This window comes from Typopeltis vanoorti, chromosome 15 (genome assembly GCF_054136105.1).
Source record: "Typopeltis vanoorti isolate ZY-2024b chromosome 15, IOZ_Tvanoo_1.0, whole genome shotgun sequence".
Taxonomy (NCBI): Eukaryota; Metazoa; Arthropoda; class Arachnida; order Uropygi; family Thelyphonidae; genus Typopeltis; species Typopeltis vanoorti.
In genome coordinates this window covers 20139435-20156471 of record NC_143563.1, presented here as the reverse complement: position 1 = coordinate 20156471, position 17037 = coordinate 20139435, and the positions used below count along the sequence as shown (strand labels likewise).

The following is a 17037-nucleotide window of genomic DNA, read 5'->3' as shown; positions in this document are numbered from 1 at the left end:
ATCAATTTAGCACAGATTATCAAAACACGTGCTCCGGTATCATTCGAAAAACCTGCCGTATCACATTTTACTGGTTCTTCATAATAAGACTGCCCAGTCTTAACATTGCTGGATTAGTCGATGGTAGTTCTCATTTTCAGGAGAAATGTGAGCATAGGTGCACAGGCCTTTCCTCTTACTGAGATACAACAGGAACAGCATTGAGCCCAGTTGGTACCGTTAAGAAGAAGGAAAAAGAGGAAGGCTTCCGAAAAACTTTCTATGCTACTTAGTAAATTTCTAAAGAAAGAGTAAAAGCAAGACCCATAGACCTGGTAAGAACAGAGGAGCACTCTAGGATATTAATGAAGAAGCAATGCCGATCACAAGAGAAACGAGACCAGAGATCTCACCATCTACCTCTCCACAACTCAAATTTCCCTTCCTCATGCATGTAAAAACATCGGTGTGACTCAGAAGGATCGGTGTTCTGTGATGTGGAAAGATCACGAACTGGAGAAAATACGGTAATTTACACACATTTATTTCCATTATCACAGATGACCACAGACAGTCTATCTTTTGATAGAATTCATGACGTTTTTCGCTAACTCCACATAAAAAGTACCCTATTCTTACCACTATCGAATTAATTGGTATTCAACTTTATCTTAAAGTATGAGGATTGTGTGAAGATAGCCAAGCATTAGTTCATTGCCCTATAATGTCTAAATTTGATCCTTTGCATTCGTGAAAACAGTGATAGTTCCATTATGAAGTATGAAGATACATAAAGTGTTTTACAAGCATATTTCTTCTGTTGATTCTAACATGAAAACGGAGTTGGCGAAGACGAGCCAAGAGATGAAGCAAATGCCGATTGAAATAAAGAGCATTATATGCATGCTTAGAAGATTGAAGAAGAAGAAGAATGGAAGGAAAGATGTCCATCAGAAAGTGACAAAGGATGATGCTTCGAGTGGTTCTGTATTGGGATTCCATTATTAGATGGATTTATTAAGGAATGAGTGAGGTGCACGAATGATGGATGGAAGAGGGAAAATGTGTGATTGGATACAAGAAGGTAGCTGATATTTCGTCGTATGAAGAATATCTAGTTTCAGAAAACAATATTTATGTGAATTTTGCAATAACTAGACAGGAATATTTCGCATTATAAATACATATTACATTTCCAGGAATGATAGAGCTAATTTGTGTGTGAACTAATTTCATTATTAGATATTTTAAAGACCAAAATCGTAGATTACTAATTATTTTAAAATACTTTTTAAAAATGACTTTTACAACTTATTTTTATTTTTTTAAATTAGAGAATAACCTTTTTTTTTGTAGTGGACAGAACAGTTAAATTAATTTCTTTCAAAGTAATTGTATTTCCTAGAGTAATCCCAAAGGTATTTTATGTTTGTTATATTATAGCGACAGTTCTTCAAGTCAGCGATATCAATCTTATTTCATGGAGTAAATTACAGAAGACAGCTGTCTGGATATATTTAAAATGTCTGAAATAAAATCAGTACTAATAATATCATATTTTTTATCTTCCAGCTATTAGTATCAAACTGAGTAGGTCTCCTAATGGCTTCTCATCATGCAACCAAGACTGAAACCGAACTATCCCAACAGGTGGCGGTGGCCAATAACAGCTTTACTTACAATCTGCATAAGAAGCTGTCCTCAGAAAAAGGAAACCTGTTTTATTCCCCATTCAGTTTGTCTACTGCTGTTGCCATGTTGCTATATGGAGCTCGAGGTGTGACGGCAGACGAAATTAGGCACACGATGGGTTACGTGAGTGGCAAAATTACAGATGAAGACCTTCCTGTAGCCTTCAATAGGTTATTAGATGCGATAGAATCTTCGTCAGATGAATACATTCTTCAAGTAGCCAATGCAGCATTTGTTCAAAAGGATTTCGACATCAAATCAACTTACGTGGATGGATTGAAGAATTATTTCAGAGCTCTTGTTAGGAACGTGGATTTTGAGAAAGGAGAGCAAGCGACAAGAGAGATCAATACGTGGGTTGCGCAAAATACTGAAGAGAAAATAACGAAACTTATAGACTCGTTGGATGCTGATACCGTAGCAATACTTCTCAATGCCGTGTACTTCAAAGGTAAGTGGAAGAAACCATTTTTCCCTGAGGAAACTCGACAACTTTCCTTTTTCAATGATGGATTGGAATCAACCAGGAAAGATGTATTCACGATGATCATGAACAATGAAAGGTTTCCTTATTCTTTCGTTAAAGAATACGACTTGAAAGTGTTGGAACTTCCTTACGAAGGCGAACACGTCGTGATGAGGATTTTGTTGCCGGAGAAGATCAATGGCTTGTCTGCTCTGGAGAAACTCTTCTCAGAAGAGCTTCTCACTAAAATCGATCGCAGTCTACAGAAGGTTAAAGTGGAAATCATTGCAATTCCCAAGTTTAAATTCGAGTACTCAAAAGAACTGAAAGATGATCTTCAAGATATGCAAATGAGAAGAGTTTTCGGCTGTAATGCAGACCTCACCGGAATCAGTGATACTTCTCAACTGTATGTTTCTTCTGTTATTCACAAGGCCTATATTGAATTGAACGAAGAAGGAAGCGAAGCTTGCGCAGTCTCAGGAATTGGAATTGCTAACTGCTGCTTTAACCCGAATCCTGTAAGATTCATTGCCAATCATCCATTCTTGTTTCTGATTGTCGACAAGAGGAACGGGATGATTCTGTTCTGCGGAAGGGTCAGTGAACTTTAGGAATATCAATAATTTTACGAATATTAGTCATGCAATGTACACAATCTTGATTAAAATTTCCTGTTGAGATAAAAGTTATTGACTTCGATTATGCCTTTTTCTTTCTTTTTTAAAACTCAACTTCGTTTTCAAGATAGGTTTCTTAAATACATAATAATATTTTCAAATTAAGTTTAGAACAGCTACTTTTCTTTCTTTTTTTTAAGAAACCGAGTAAGAAATGGATGGACAATTTGAAATTAAATTATTTCACATTCTTCCAAATTGTCCATTCATTTCTTACTCGGCCTCCAGTTTTTAGCCAGTCGATCAAAAGGAAAACTTGTCTATCTTTTGAATTCTACCTTCGTTTTTCATTGAAATATCCTTACTTCGGAGATTCTGTCAGCTCCAGAAAGCAATGGCACGCTGAATACTGAGTTTTTCTGAGTTTTATTACTTCGAATCGTTTTTGCTAAGGATACTGTTAAAACTGCAAAGCTTTCCTTTCCAGAAAACAGAAGACGTTCTTAGACTGCAACTGAAGCAACCCAACAAACAATCGCTGAGCTATGATTTATCACAGTGTTTCTCAACGTGGAGCGTACGCCCCACGGGGGGGAGGGGGGAAATTTGAATATTTTGGGGAGGGGGAATTAGAAAATGATGTTGCATTCGTAACCTCATCACTGATATACTCAAAAAACTCACCATGTCGGCGATAAATTGTCGATGTTAAAAAAAAAAGGGGAGGGGACATCAAAATCTTTGAGGCGTTGAGGTGGGGGCATCATCCAAAAAATCGTTGGGAAACACTGATTTATCAGTAAAGAAATGGCGATGAATTTTGACTCAATTCTTTGACACTAAACTGCTCTGAAGTGTGTTTACTCTTTTCCATTACAGTAGTTAAAAGCGTGATATATTAGCTTGCCTTCTCCATGTTTGTGTTCTGCCTCAATGAGGGTAACTGTGGTTAGTTATGACGTATTGTTTTGTAGTTGTATTAAAAGAGCTTGACGATTAATATATCTGATATATATACTACAACGCTGCGTTACGATGAGAAAAACATTTATCTGGGAACGCGAATGATACATAATCCTAAGAAAATCTAACCTTGTTGAGAATGCATTTCTAGTTCATAGCAGACATCATACACCCTTAAGGCCGTTATAGGATATTGTACTTTGATGGCTCCTATTTTGGAAAGACAGTTTGTTTAACAAATCTGGAATGGAAGCGTTTTGAGCGTTGTTGAAGATAGTTGATGAAGATAATGAAGTTAGATGTCTGAGGATTTGGTATGCGATACGCAGTTCCAGCTATCCCATACCTGACCTCAAAATAATACTTTAGCATACCTGCATAGGGACATAAGTGTTTTGCTGTTAATATTTTAGGTTCTGATTGCAGTGTCAATAAAGCCGGTATCGTCTCTTTTTTCCTAATAGATCAAGTTTATCATAATTAAACTAAGATAATTAAATAATGTGTTTTTTGCAATATCTTCTATAGACGACACTTCTACAAAATAGTTATCTTAAAATAAAAAATTTTAAAAAATATATTTTTTTTCTTGGCAGAAACAACATAATTTAAAATGATATTGTCGTATCTTGGGAGTCATTGTCGCTTACACCGCTCATTGTGTTTATAAATTAAAAAAAATATTTTAAGACATCTAAATAATTCTACCTCATTTACTAGTAAGTTGTGAATTATGATTCAATTATTGTCCCAGAGATGGCGGGTCAGTCGTGAAAGTTGAATAAGTTAATAGTGGTGTTAGTTTCGATTCTTAGATAGTCTTGCTTTCGTATATATTTGGAGTGTGTATTTGCCATATTTTGACATTTTATCATAGCTATTTATAATGTGCACACATTTGCACTTGTAGGAGTTTTTATGTCTTTATAAAAGGCTACCTAGTGAATTTCTGTTTACTTGTATTAATATTCTTCATTATTCATAAAAAGAAAACTAATTGTGTGCACATTTTTTTTACCAGATGGCGACACCATATAATCATTGTTAAGCTCTCACGAACTGTATTATAATAATTTCATATATGCATTTTACACTAGATTCAATTTAATTACGACCATTTTTATTCTTGTATTGTTTTTATTAATTTTTCTCCGAAAATATCTTTCATGAACAGAAGAAACGTCGACTGTAAAAACTAAGTTTAATGGTAAGTTTATAAATGGCTTCTGCTTCGTACCGCTTAATAATATTTTCTCATTTGTTTAATACGTAATGAAGGCCTGTAATAACGTTATTAAGGAATGTACATAATCTGAAAACACATTATGAGATTAACACGTTGATTTTAATGAAAATTTCCCTGCACACTACAAATGTAGAGAAAGTACCAAGAAAAATGTATCATTCAGGTAAGCCAACTTAACACTGTGCGGACTTTCTACACAGTTTAGAAATAAATAAATCCACTAACGCTATTTATTCCTAAGTACATTGTGTGATGTGGCAGTTGGTCAATCTTTAGTCTTTGCTAATCACAGGTAGCTGGCACAAGACTATGAATGATTTTTATTGGCATCCGTGGAGGAAATTACTGCAGACAACTGCTGCCATCTCGTGATCGTCCCTAGAGATTTTGAGTTACGGCATGAATTGCATTTTTCAAGAGAAAACACCTACTTTTACGTGTTATATATATCGCTTAACTGCATAACAGGTAGAAGAAAGGTTTAAATAAAGTTCCTCTGATCGTCGATTATAATCGAACTTACAACAGTTTTTCTCCGACCGTCCTAGCGCTATGATGCAAATCATGTCCGTAGGGTCAACTCGTAGTTTTCTACTAATACAGAGGTGGAAATAAATGCCACCAAAATCCCCCCCCCCTTCAGTAAAAGGGGTACTGCTAAGTAAAAATAAGCAAAAATAGCCATAAAAGTTAATAAATAAAAAGTGTAATTTCAGTTAATTTTGTATTTTCACGGTTGAACAAATTCTGCGTTTCGTTAGCGATTAATAGGGCTTGACGACGTTACATTGTTCTGTTCTTGTATAGGAAGAAGTGACATCATACTTACGTCAGTGTGAATAGTCATAGACTATTCGCCTTCACTGGCAAAATGTATCTGTCATTTCAAGGAAACACGTGTACATTATGTAGTCATGCCATGAAATGGGTTCTTCCTTTTTCCAGCTGATTTGTTAGCGACAATAGAGTCGATATACGTTAATATTCCTGGATCGTAATCAGTTTAATTGGTTTTGAAGGCCTTGTTAATAGAACCAACACGCGACCAAAACTCGCGTTTGCGCAGCGCTAATATTACTCTACTTATTGATATAATGCTGTAGAGCAACGGTTATTGCTTGAGCTAGTGTTTTAGCAAACGAACAAAGTCGTGAACTTGTTAGAAAGACAGTGGTAAGAACTCAGGATGTATTTCGACTTTATTGAAGTTCTGTAATTTGCATTGAAAAACGAAGTTGCCTAAATGTGCGCTGATTCGTTATGGAAAATGTCTAAATAATTTTAATATTATTGGTTGTATTTATTACTTTCCTCCCTCAATAACTAACCGTCAGTAACTAGCGACATCTGTTGTTCTTTGTTCAAAACGACCAAAGCTTCAGGATACGATGGCATTAACACTAGCATTGTGAGAGAATATCAAATTTACATTACGGAACTTCTTACTGTACATTCTTAACTTATTTTGTTTACCAATTTATAAATTGGGAAAGAAAAATTACGTGCAGACCAATGTCTTTTCTGCTGATCTTTTCAAAAATATTCCAGTGGCGTACTGATGTGTACCACAAGGGTGTGGACTAGGATCTGTTTTTTTTAGTAATCATATCGATGAGTTCTGAAATCCTAAACTAAACAGTGAAATAAGCGGTTTACGGATGATGTGGTCCTAATTTTCTCTTCGGGCATAGCCGAACCAATGCAAATCACAGTGAATGCTGATCTCTTAAAAGTAACAAGTTGGTTCCAGTCAAATAACCTCAGTCTGAAAGTCTCAAAAGCTAAATATTTAAATTTTAATTTAAATATTAAATTAAAATTTAAACATATTATGTTAAACAGACTTTTAAGAATCTACTATTTAAGTAGATTCTTAAAGGTAAATATGATAAAAATATTATATTCTTCATGGATTCAAAGCACATTACAATATGGCATTTTAAGTTGGGGAGGAGAGCCTACGTGGCTCTGTCGGTATAGATGAAGCCCTTTGGTCGGAAAGGCGTAGCTTCTATTCCAGTCCATGACGTGAGGAACCTTTGTCTGGTCTATTTCGATTAAAGCGGAGTTAACCGGTCTCATACGGTGGTGGGGATTTTTTTTAACCCGAAAACTCCGTTTTTTTGTCCCGCAGAATAGGCATAGGACACTCCAGGAATAAGGATTACCCGACCTATTCAGAACATAAGCTGTAACCTTTAACATGTTGTGTTGCAATTATATAATGTTGTAAAGATTGCTATTATTCATAAACACAGAAAAAATTTATTTTTTTCATTTTTTTCCTTGGGGACGCTGCAGTGTCGCAGTGCTTATATACGGGCCGCCACTGCTCAAATCTTAACTAGAAACAAAAGGATACCGCTATGTAGAATAAATACACCATACTAAATATAATGCCCCCTTAGATATTTGTACACTTACAGGATCTCCTATTCTTAAAGAATGATAACCGATACATAAACATCAAACAAGATGTTTTCTTTAATAGACATAAGGGCATAAAATACATTTAGTTCTTAAATCAAATAAAAAAGCAATTCACCAATCTTAGACATTTTTAACAGTAAGAAATGAAACCAATCCAAACAAATACAAAACTCTAATCAAAGAATTTATATTTTTTATTTTTCTACTGAAATTAGTAATTTCTGTTTAAAATAATTATATAAATGATTGGTTTTCAAAGGTCCAGCTCATATGTGAAATGTAAAATTTAAATGCTGTTTAATTTTATTTATTATTATTTTTTTTAAATTTCCTTCAATGATGATCTAGTTTCCCCCGAGCAGAGACTCGGGAAAACTAGATCATCATTGAAGGAACGGATAAAATGTGTGTATGCTGAGCTATGTTATGCAAACGTGATAATGATGTGAATGTCATCGATCATGGTTATGAATCTGGTGAAGGGATAGAAATTTACGTTGAGAGTTCACACATTATGAATGTTTCTGAAGGCGGATAAGATATTGCTTGACCTAAGACGATTGGTCTTTGTGAAACCTCACCATCAGCGTATGAATTAGTAACTGGAATTGAGTGCTAGAAGAGTAGGGTGAACGACCTAATGATCCAATGGTTGATAAAATATATGGTGGGGATGTTGCTACAGATCTAGTAATTCGGTTGCAGAGAACGATGAAATGCATAGTCAAATTAATGAGTAAATGGGTTAAAGGGGTAATTATTATGAGTGATTTAAATTGTGGGTAATAAGACAGATTCGAGCTTAATACAACTGAATTCACTAAAGTTACTTTACTTGAGATTGGCGAAGAGATCAATGATTAACTCATTGCTTCATAGATCTTGGAGCTTCAATGATATGAGTACTGCAGGTTATCGACTGAAAAAATGGAATGGAGAATCCTATCATCAGCAGAACTATGAATAGGATATGGGATCAGAGCGAGAGAAAACGTCATTAATCTAGAGGAAGAGTGTGGATTATATTAGAGAATACGAGAGCACTGCAGCATTCATAACGAAATTTGACAAGAAGAAGCCATCCGCGATTGCTTGCAGAGAATAACCAACTGCATGCCAATCACGAAAACGAATCAGTAGAACGGAACTGGCATTGTAATCAAAAATGTAGGAGGGATACCATGAAATGATAGCTTGAACAGGAGGTCTCGATGCCATACATGATCAAATTCCTTTGAAATATCGAGAGAGACGACAGAGGTTTCTCCAAATATTTCCACCGCCTATGAATCCATATTGATGATCGCCTATTAAATGAAGGGTTTTCAGGTAGCGAAGACGCTGGTTGATGATGATCTTCTCCATCACTTTTGACACAACTGATGAACGAACAATTAGACAATAGTCTGATGCCTGACTTTTTTTTTCCTTTTTATGTTTTCAGTATTTTTCAGAAGGTTCCGAAGATTTTCCTGATGACCTTCTGCTGAAATCAGAGGAAGGATGCAATTGGAAGTTTCTGGTAGTGTAGGAGGTGAGTTTGCTTGTTCGTATACCTAAGAGTTAGAGGATAAAGAGGTGTCATTTATCCTTGAATGTGGTTACGTCACCATTAAGTTGTGAGAGATGGAAACATGGAAGGACATAAGTTACACCCAACAGCCTTGGTGAAGGACCAAAAGTCTCGAGTGCCCAGTAAAGGAGGAGACAAGATTATTGCACTCGTTTTAGATTCAAGCCATTGAACATATGCTGTCTTTTATCATGCACTGAAGAAGCACATTTTTAAAGAATTGGTGCTTGGTTAATGGAGGAAGTTTGAATTAGAGTCGGGAAGGAATGCTTTTGATGAAGACGTTTGGATGGGAAGAGGGAAAATAGTAATCCATTAAAATTCTATTACAATTTTCATCAGTTAATGAATTACAGGTACTGGAACGCAGCTTAGCTGAACAAATATCATATACAGGGTGGTTCAAAATTCCACGTACAAACTTTGAGGGGAGGTCGAGGACATCAAAATCAACCATATTCACATAGGAAAGCATGTCCGGAAACCCCACCCGAAAGTGATAGGTGTCGCTATTCTCCAGCGCTCCAGGTGAGCAATTTGGGCTTCCTCATTCATGCTTTCGACGTCGTACGAAAAACATGCGTCATTTTACGAACGCTGAGATGGTAGACATGCACCTCGTTTACCATATTATGTATCCAACTACTATTGATACTACTTACTGCCTTGTCTTATTTCTGTGTCTTTGTGTCCCTGTTAGTACCTTCCAGTGCCAAGAGTTTCACGATTCTTGAAATCAATACCGAAAAGTTTTCTATATTGATTGATTTTTTGCTGTGAGATACAAAGCAAATACTTTCGTATTTTACAGAAGTCAAATGATTTGCATATTATTGCTATACTCGTGCGCATGCGTCATTAGTAAGTCTTTAATCATTGTAGGACAAGATTTGAGCCTCCATAGCTCAGTCAGTATAGACAAAGCAACAGTTTCGTTCTCTAAAATAATTCTTTAGTCTTAAGACTATCATTGAGATCATAAGAGTAAGGCCGCAAATGAATTCTATCATTCATTGTTTTACGAAATGTACACAGGAACAGCCAATCACTGAATCGTATAAAACAGTCAGTAGACGTCATTTATAGAAATATAGTTAACGTTGGAGGGCTCTAATAAAACACTGGCATTTAAGATATATTAAATATTGGCATGAGTTACTTAAGAAATTCAGTCACATTCACTTAGTGGATATGAATGGATTGCTTCAGCTTCACAGAAGTATCTCATAGCCCTGATGGCATTTCTCCAATTGTCCTGAACATTTGTGCACCAGAACTGACAGCTATCCCATGTCGCCTGTATATACTTTCTTACTCCACTGATATTTATCTCATGGCCTGGAAATTGGCCTATGTTTAACCCATTCCCAAGAAGGGTAACCAATCACTGCAATCAAACTACCACCCTATCTCACTCACCTCAGAACTGGCAAAAAAATTGGAGGGTGTCATCAATTCTAAATTCCTACACTAATAAACAATCACCAGTGTGGATTCCATCATTGTCGATCGACAGGAGATCTGCTCACATATGTCACCCATCACTGGACAAATGCCAAGGAGAAGTTTGGTGAATCTCAAGTGGTTTCACTTGATATCTCCAAAGCTTTTGACCATGTTTGGCACAAAGGCTTACCAAGAAAACTCCCATCAGACCCAGGACTTCTGCAGTTGATCGCCATCTTTCTCTCTGGACGTACACTATGTGTGGTGGTGGATGGTTCCTTATCCTTCCATCATTCAACTAATGTTGCGGATCCAGAAGCTTCTGTTATCTCAACAACTCCCTTCCTGCTGTATATCAATGACCAACTTCAGTTGACCTCCAATCCAATACACAGTTTTACAGATGACAGCACATTGCACTTCTTCTTTTCCTTTGATAAACTTCACTCAAACACAATTCACCTCAACTTACAGAACATCAACCACCACTGCCCTTAATTCTGATCTCCAAGCCATCCTCCAATAGGGTTCAGATAACCTCGTCAATTTGAATGCTAGCAAAACCCAATTTTGTCTTATTTCTCACAATAAATAACCATTTTCTCCCAGTATTATTTTGATAACACTCAAATTTCCAGACAAGATGAGATCTCTCTTCATGGAATCAACCTGACATCAAGCCTCCCTGCGCATAACCACATCACAGACATTGCATTATCAGCTTCAAAAAAACTGGGATTTCTCTTTCGTCCAAGACGTTACTTAACAGTCTCTGAACAGCTGTTAATCTTGTGTAAATCACAAATCCGCGCAGTCATTGAATACTTCTCTAACATTTGGAGTGAGGCCCTAAGAGCCCTCTCAAAATGCTTGACTCAATACAGAAGAGAGCAATTAGATTGATTAATAGCCCATCTCTTACCGATTTACTTCCCCCACTACTTTCGCACAGACGCTTGGTTTTTGCAATTCGTGTATTCTATAAATATTTCCATGACAAAAGTTCATCTGAAATAGCATCAATAATTCCTCCATTCAGCACCAAGTCCATTGTAAGGCGTGCGGCTGCCATCCAACATCCCTTCACAGTATATGTCGGAACCCACAGAACAAGTTTCTTTTCCTCCTCTTTGATCTGTATTGCGTACTGTAGAAATGTCTTCCCCATTATGTGTTTCCCAAGAAATACAATATGCAAGCGTCTAAATCAAATGCAAACAAGTTTCTCCTTTCCCAACCCCCCCAAAAATGGAAACATATTTATTATTTTGCACTCTCGCTCTCTCTCATTCTCCTTCCCTCCCCCATACACTATCTATCAATAATTGTCTGGATACCCTGTATTTGAAGTTATGGAACATTCCAAGTTTGCTAACAACATAAAAACAGTGTACAGATAGTAGGAAGCAGTATTCATCGCAGCAGTTGAATAGTGGTATGGCAATACGACGCGAACTCAGTGACTTTGACAGAGAGAAAGATGTCATCGTGGAATGTCACATTGGTGAAATGTCTACACGTGCCATTGCCACTCAACTGGAGCATTCAAAATCAACAGTTAGCGATGTGATGAACAAATGGAGACATTCTGGCATCACTAGTGCAGGAAAATACGCAGTGCGACCGCCGAAAATGACTGATAGGGGCAGAAGATTATTAAACGGGTGGCAAGCAAAAACCGACTACAATCGGCATAGACCATCCATGATTAATTCCAGACCGCCAGTAATACCATAGTGAGCACTAATACTGTACAAATAGAACTCCATTTACTGGGTTTCCAAGGAAGGGCAGCGGCATACAAGCCGAACATCGCAACAAAGAAGAGGGCGACTCATCTGTCCTGGTGCAAAGAGCGTAAACTGGACCAGTGGATAACGTACTTTGGAGTAATGAATCAAGGTTCACCTGTTTCCAGTCTGATGGCAGGGGGTGTGAAGGGAGCCTGGCGAACATTTGTTATCAAAGCGCGTTGTACTAGTAAAGTTTGGTGATGGAGGAGTAATGGTTTGAGGCGCATTCAGCTGGTTTGGAGTTGGACCACTGGTCGTTGTCCATGGTTTCATGAAGGTAGTTCAGCACCTTGATTTTCTGAATAATCAGGTGCTGCCTGCACTATGGAGTTTTTACGAACCCGACCCGTGTTACTATCAAGACGACAATGCACCATGCCACAAAGCCACAGTTGTTATGGAATAGTATGAAGAGATGGGTGTTGAACAACTGCCCTGGTCTGCGCAGAATCTTGACATCAATCCCATCGAACACCTGTGGGAGGAATTGGAGCTACGATTGAGATCCAGAGCAGCACATCAGGTCCATGTGCTGCTCTGGATCTCAATCTGGATCTCAATCCTCGATCTGTCATTGAATTGAGTGCTACTTTGATGGAGGAATGGAGATAAATTCAATCTGTCTGCCGCACATTGCTGGAAAGCCTCTCTCGAAAGGTCCAAGAGGTGATCAAAGCCAACGGTGGACATACCCGATATTAGGGTTCGCTTGCTGATTTCAAGTGTAAATTGCTAAAATGTCCAGACAAAATCACAGTTCTATTCTTTCGAGCTTGCTAAATGTTTTATAGCGTAAATGAAATTTAAACAATAATAAATCATTGGAGGGGTTATGAGAGCGATTCATTTAGTTAAAAAAATATTTTTATTCAGATTGTGCAAGCAGCATGTTAGGACAGAAATCAGGAGTTGCATCCAGACTCCTTTCGCTTTTTCTCGGAATCATTTTTGTCACTACCTAAATCCTGGAGTTCAGTTAGCACTGCATTAATGTACAAAGTCAGAGTCTTTGGTCAACCATTTTGAGTTATTCATTGAGAAATCTATTACTTCTACTATATATCAAACAATAATCAAATATTTGCACAAAACCTGCAAGACCCACAAAAACGCCGTGAAAAGAATACCCAACTCTGTACACACATTTTTCTAAGAACAATCTTAGAGGTTTGAAGAAATGTTTGGTAAGTATGAGCTCCATTGAGGACAACTTTGCCCCGATGATTGACATCTGGGAAGAGCTCTTTCTAATTTTTTTTTTTTAAATTGCAAAGCCAGGAATCAATCTCCTAAAATCGTTGCCTGATTAGAAGATGTATAAGAACACCGCAGCAAATAACAGATAAGAAAAAAATGAGAAACTTGTGCCGAGTGTTATAAAATCAGAGACTCACAAAAAGCCCATTTGTTTCTAACAGAAAACACATAAGAATATCCAAAGGGCAGTTAATCGGGAGTGTCATTGACAACCTTAACAGCAGGGTGCTAAATAATGAACGACAGGATGCATACACAACTTTGTTCTCATTGTTCAACCTACTGGAACCTACAACTTTGCCAAAAACAATTCTTTCTCTGACAGAATGGAGAAGAATCTTGTGCCAAGATTCTTCTCCATTATAAAAGAGGACATGATAGTAAAAAAAAGAGCCTATAGGTTCATGAAGATCACATAAACTGAAGATTTTGTCTGTTTTTTTTCCCAAGTCCAAATGCCCAAAATTTTCAACAATAACACATATTTTTTATGATTAATTTGGCAGCTATGATAACACCGATGTAATTCAAAGGTAAAAAATGCTCAGGTTTTGTATTGCACTCAAATAAAGTCATGTACTTTACACTGCTTTGTGTTTATGCTTATAATTTACACTTCTTTGGTCACCGATATACTATTTGACAGAATTAAGAACCTCCAAATGTTTTTGCAACACAGTGTGCGTCTAAGTTAAAGAGTTGTGGCTGGTTGGTTAGGCTTAAAGAAATAATATTTTAGTGAAGAAACAGTCGATCATTGGAATACACTATTGAAAAGTATATTCGGATTTGGTATCTTAAACAAATTCAAACGTGATCCTGTTATGGAACTAGACGACGATTAATTCTAAATTGGATTCGTTTTGGTTGATACAGTTTATGGGAATTATTGATTTGTTGAGATCCTCTAGAGTCTAAAGCATTCTTAGTATTCTGATTATTTCGTTGATGTGTTACATCATTTCCAGTTAGTTGATATACAATAAAAAAGGGTCGCCACACTTCTCTTACAATCTCTTTCCTCTCATCTGCTAAATATACATTTAAATCACTAATTTATATTATTATATTACATGCATAATCTTCATAACAAATTACATTGGAAAAATAAAACCAATGCCATCAAATGGAAATGTTCAACATTTGATAAACCTATCAGGACAATTTATGCTACGTGGCATCAAGATCACCTTCTGTTCTATCTACGTGAGCAACAAAATAAATAAATAATGGCGAGTCTATCAACCCAACATGAACTGTATTTTCACCATCTATTAGCAGTATCATAATTCTACATAAGGTATCCTTGATCTTTTGTATCTTCTTTTTTTCCCAACGAAATTGCTTCTTCTAAACTGACAAAGCTATGGAGGTTCTAAAAGGCATTAGGTAACTAAAATAAATCAATCATCTAAAGCAGGGGTCGGCAACCTTTCAGACTCGCGGGCCACATTCAATTTTTATTTTTAATAATCGGGCCGCAAGCGTTTAATTAAGAGAAAATAATGAGTGAAAAAAATACTTAAGTTATCAATTTTTATTAGATCAATCTTAAAAAAAACACAGAAATATTTAAAGTTTGAGATTACAGATAAAGTACGATATTATCGTAATGACATCTGATATTATTATTCTTTTATAAGAACAACACTTTTATGAAAAATAAGACAAAGAAGTTTACCCCCATTATCAAAGAAGTACTTATTGTTCCATTTATTATTAAACCTTCTTCCTTCATCTGCAATTCTACGTTTTCTTGAACTCATTTTTGAAATGTTTTAACAAATATATATCCTCTGAAAATAATAGTTGATATTGAATTATATTAAAAGACAGACCAGGGAACGCGACTGCAAAAGTGCTCCAAATTCTCGGTTTTCTCGGATGAAGTCGACTTTGTCATCCCAACTGATGATGTCTCACACGTTGACTTGCGCCACTTTGCATGGCGATATCACGAAGTATCGGTATCAAATAATTTTTAATTTATTATTCATATTATAAAATGTATTATTTAAATAATTCAGCATACGAGCCACGTGCCATGGAAGTATGATCAATCTTTTATGGGCCCCCCAAAATGCATGTCTGGGTCGCATGCTGTCCGCGGGTCGCCGGTTGACGACCCCTGATCTAAAGCTTTTTTTTTTATTACAGATGCTATAAGAGATAGTAGTGTTGATTCTGATGACGGGAATAGACGTAAAAATATTGAGAAGATGTACGTTAGAACTAAAAGGGCTTCGACGCTAGAATACGTCAGAGGTTGAGCATCAAACTTCTAAGTTGTGTTACTATCTAAAAAAATGTATGACTATTACAGTAGGCTTCTCCGAGTTGCTGAGTTAAATACCCTAGAGTGCAAGATAAATAAAAGTCTTAATTAAACCAAAAATAGACTATTCTGGGAGTTTTCATTACATTTCCTTTAACTTATTTTTGCAGCCTTAGTATTATAACTTTTACCAATCTCTCGTGATGTCCAAACACGACTGCATATGAACTCTTCCACCAGGAGGAAGCGGAAAATCATATTTTCACTTTGAATCTTCACAAACAGCTCATCAGAAAAATAATTGTTGTATTCTCCATTCCGATTTTCCACTATTGCCATGTTGCTGTATGGAACTCAAACTCTGAGAGCAGTAGAAATTAGGAAAACGTTGCGTTACGTGAGAACGTGATTATAATTACAGAAAAAGACGTTTCCACAGCAATCGAATGCTATTAAATTAGAATCGTCTTCCAATAAACACATTCTTCAAGTAGGCAATGCAGCACTTCGGACGCCAAGAATTATTTTAAAGCAGATGTTAGAAGAGAAATAAAGAAACGTATAGACTCATTGAGTGTTTATGCTTTAAAGGCACCTGGAAGAAGCAATTTTCCTCTAGAAAAACTCAAAATATGTCATTTTTCAACAACGGACTGTATCTCAACCTGCATTGAGGTATCCATGATGCACATAAATTATGAGACATTTCCTTATGCCTTCATTGAAGTGAATGGCTACAGAGTGTTGGAATCTTTTACATAGTCAAAGACATCTTCACGAGGAGTTTGCTGCATGAAAAGCTCGATGGTCTGTCTGTTCCTGGAGGAACAATTTCTTCGAAGAGATTATCAATAAAATCATTCGAAGCGAACATAAAATTTGAAGTGAAAATAATTACAATTATTGCACTACATTTTTATTTAATTAAAATTTCCTTTTTAGAATAGATCTGTTATATAAGTTTAACTTTCAGAAATTAATAAATAAATTCCTTTTACATACTCTACTAGTTCAGTTCAGTATAATCACTGAACCTATTAGTTCAGTATAATCACTGAACATTTGGATAATTATTTTCCAAAAGTGTAATGGTAGGAAAGAAATTTTGTTTCCAAAGAGCAGATATTATTAATATAAGTAATTGATCTGCGGGGTTAAAGCTGTCCTGTTTCTGCTAAAAATAAAACTAAAATCGTGCTTCATGAGATTCTGTCTGTAGGAGAAGGCGGAGTCAGGCTCTCATTTTTATTGCTTCGATCTATTATCACAAAGGTTCCTGTTAAAATGCTGAATTTGC

The 17037-nt window shown here is 36.3% G+C and overlaps 1 pseudogene; it reads left to right on the top strand.

The window, feature by feature from the left end:
- The first annotated feature begins 1371 nt into the window (after window positions 1-1371).
- On the top strand, window positions 1372-2806 carry LOC150098456 (intracellular coagulation inhibitor 3 pseudogene; annotated as a pseudogene).
- Window positions 2807-17037: the final 14231 nt, after the last annotated feature.